The sequence below is a fragment of the Pelophylax lessonae genome, assembly GCF_965119305.1.
Source record: "Pelophylax lessonae genome assembly, chromosome: 4".
In the NCBI taxonomy this organism is placed as follows: domain Eukaryota; kingdom Metazoa; phylum Chordata; class Amphibia; order Anura; family Ranidae; genus Pelophylax; species Pelophylax lessonae.
Window position 1 is genome coordinate 284,315,559 of NC_138771.1, and position 3,631 is coordinate 284,319,189.

Consider the following 3,631-nt stretch of genomic DNA (forward strand, 5'->3'; position numbering starts at 1 on the left):
CCGAGCGATCCGTCGCCTGTTAGGAGTGGTGAGGGGATGTGCCGCCGGGCTGTGACGTCGACGCGTTTCGCTTCCTGTTGCGTAGCTTCGTCTGGACGTGATTAAGTCAGTCAGCTGTTCCCTTATATGTGATCTTCTCAGCTGTACTGACTTGGGATTGATTGTGACAAGGGAGTTTCTGTGTGTGAATTCTTCACACAGGTGGGGGTTGCTGCAAGGGCATTGTTGGAGGAAAGGATTTGGAATAAGTTCACGGGATTTTGATTGCCCGATTTAGATTGGTCATGTATTGGGTCTAGAAAGCTTCGGTGTTATTTTCAAGATGTATCAATCTGAAAATTCGTGGGTTGGAATATGGGTTCATTCCAGTCATAAAGCCTTCTATATCTATTAAGTTTATACATAAATACAAGGTTACCCTTTGGTATAAGGCAAGAGATGTACCAGATATGCGTTTAATTTTTCTGAAAAAAAGGGTATTTAACTTATTCAATTTAACAGAGATGGAGTCCCATTTTGAGATCTTGTCCATAATTTGTATTTATATAAGTAACTTTGTGAGTGAACGAACGGTCCACTTAATTGATCATATATGGTTTATTGATTGATTAATTATCAGCCTACCAGAATGAGTGTTCCTTCTGGACCAGTGGCCATCTAACAAATGATATTCACTAGTACACTGAGTGTACAATGATATCTGTCGACTGAGTGGCAATCAGTCTACACATATACAGGTTCTATTTAAAGGACTAGCACTCCTAGTATTTTTTATGTCATTGTGAGAGGTACTAGCTCTCAGTGTACTGAGATCAGTGTAATATATAGTGTATCACAGCTTTGTTTGTCCATTTCCCTTTAGATTACCTATATATAACACTTATATCTCTACACTGAGCGAGTTTCACATAACACTGACATCTCCTTACATTGGTGGGCAGTGAGAAGGATGTCATAAATTAACACAACATAACAGGTGGAGCAAAGTTGTTACTACACTAATGTATTAAAAAAAAAAAAGTATGGGGACCTTCTGGCCAATGACTACCAATGTAAGGTGACATTGGGTGGACCTTGGGTGTGACCTACTTTACAATGTGAGAGGGCTTTTCGAATTTAACTGGGGTGCTGAAGGCCCTGGTCTTTTGGCCACCTAGCAATGCCCCAGAGCTTTGAAATTTCATATTTTTCATATTTTGCTTATTACATTGTATATAAATTATATTAATCAAGATACTTGACATATGGAACCAAATGCACATGTTTCTTCCAATATGTGGATTATCTTTAGTGAAACACACATGGTAAAAATCTAATTTTAACAGCTGGGGAGAGACAACAGTAGATAAACACACTGATGAATGTATTAACCCTCCAAAAGTCATATATATAACACATGATGAACAAAAAACATGTTGATTTTGGCATGTACCCAAAATATTAAAATACACACTCCTGAATAAATGCAAGATTTTTTAATTGCACAAATAATAATATATTTATACAAATTAGACTGTATCGGGCAGGAATTGCTGCCAAGAAATGGCCCCTCTCCCCACAAAATAGTCAACATATTGTTGTCTAACATCACGACCACTTCTGGATGGCAAGCTTCCATTGGTGTTATAGGATCGACAGGCCCACGTGCTTCAGCCTCTACACTAGGCCCTGGCATAGCAGGGTCACTCTCAATTGGCGCTTACATGTCTCTGCATGCCTGCGCATAAAATTATGCAAGATGCAGCAACAGAGGACCACATGATTAATTTTGTATAATGCCAGATGGATGGAGCTCAAGAAAAGTCAAAACCGATTTGACATTATCCCGAAGGCATTCTCCACCACTCTTTGAGCGCGGGATAGCCGGTAATTGAAAATCCTTTGCTCGGGGGTGAGGTTTCTCAGAGGGAATGGCTTCAAACGATGCTCGCCAAGCGCAAAGGCATAATCAGCCACGAAAACAAAATTGAGACCCTCAATTGTTTGCTCCCTGGATGGCAAGTTGAGAGTGCCATTTTGTAGCCGCCGAGCAAACTCGGTTTGGTCAATGACTCCCCCATCAGAATTTCGGCCATTCTTTCCAATGTCCAAAAACATAAATTCATAATTAGCATTGACAATTGCTAGCATGACAATGCTAAAAAAACCTTTATAATTGTAATAATAGGATCCCGAATTAGGTGGTGGGACAATGCGGACGTGCTTGCCATCAATGGCACCCCCACAATTGGGAAAATTCCACTGCTCCAGGAATTGGCCAGCAACTTTCTGCCACTGCTCTGCGTTGGACGGAAACTGTTGGGAAAAAATTAAAATACAATTAGTGCTTGTGCATATCACATTATTACACACACATTTGGCAGAGAAATGCTTATGCAACTTTAAGATAAGAACAACATGAAGGGAATCTTTAGCATTTTGGGGTATGACATCTACATGCATTTAATTTTCGCCTCCTAATGTCATAATATTGTAATTCACCAGCTACAGCATTTGTATATGCTGACTTTTACATTTAGCATGGGTGGGTGGGTGAAAATATGCTTTTAAACATCATTAAGGGCTTGTGCCCACTGAACGTTTTTACATCAGAAAATAAACATACATAATCATAGGTTTGAAAGGATGGACTGATGTCTTTAATAAACCTCATAAGCTATGTAAAAATACATTTCTAAAGGAATAATGGGTTATGGGAAAGTCAGAAAATTACACAGATACAATATACTGTTAACCGGCTATGCGTTTAGGGACACATAGGAGAGAATGCTGGGGTGGTTACTGGGTCATTTTAAAAATGCCTAGGAAAATATATAGCTTTACTACTATGTGCATGAGGCCAGAGGGTAGTTACAAAATAATGATTTGATGTACATCCAAAATAAACTAAATTAGGTTGACATGACAAATACATTGAATGTAATATAAAAATTAGAAACATACCTTGATATAGTCCTTCTGCAAGACTTTAATGATAGCAGAGCAGGTCTCAGGGATGATGACTCCAAGAGCTTGGGGGGAGATACCTGTGGTAAGCTTGAGATCCTGCAGGCTTCTCCCTGTTGCAAGATATCTCAATGTTGCAATTAGCCTTTGCTCAGGAGTAATTGCAACCCGCATACATGTATCCTGCTTCAGAATATAGGGGGACACCAAGGCAAGAAGACGGTGAAAACATGGATCCGTCATCCTCAAATAATTCCTGAAGTCATCAGGATTATTTTCCTGTAGCTCCCACAGCAAGGACATGTGGGAAAATTGCTCACGGTTGAGCAACCAATTTTTGGTCCAGGAGGTCCTCTTTTTCTTCTTCATGCAAAGAACTCGGCTTAGAGCAATTACTCCCAGCCCAACAACAGCAAGAGTAGAATCCTCGGTCATCATAATTAGGGATGATCGAACTTTTGAAGAGTGTGGTTCAGCCAGAACACCCGAATTTCCCGAAAGTTCAGTTCGGATTCCAGAACCCCATTGAAATCAATGGGACCCGAACTTCTGGTATCAAAAAACACCATTTTGAAGCCCTAAAACCCAATAAATGCCCCTAAAAAGTGCCTAGGCTTCTGGGTCATGCCCCAGGGACTATGAATCACACAAAAAAAGTTCTTAAAAATTGTCGTTTTTGATAGAG

General features: G+C 39.9%; 1 pseudogene across 1 annotated transcript; it reads right to left on the reverse strand.

Moving 5' to 3' along the window:
- Positions 1–295: 295 nt before the first annotated feature.
- On the reverse strand, positions 296–3,249 carry LOC309552610 (putative nuclease HARBI1; annotated as a pseudogene). The gene is made up of 3 exons: positions 2,944–3,249; positions 1,704–2,295; positions 296–387 (listed from the first exon to the last, which is right to left on the reverse strand). The product of its transcript is annotated as a putative nuclease HARBI1 (transcript).
- Positions 3,250–3,631: the final 382 nt, after the last annotated feature.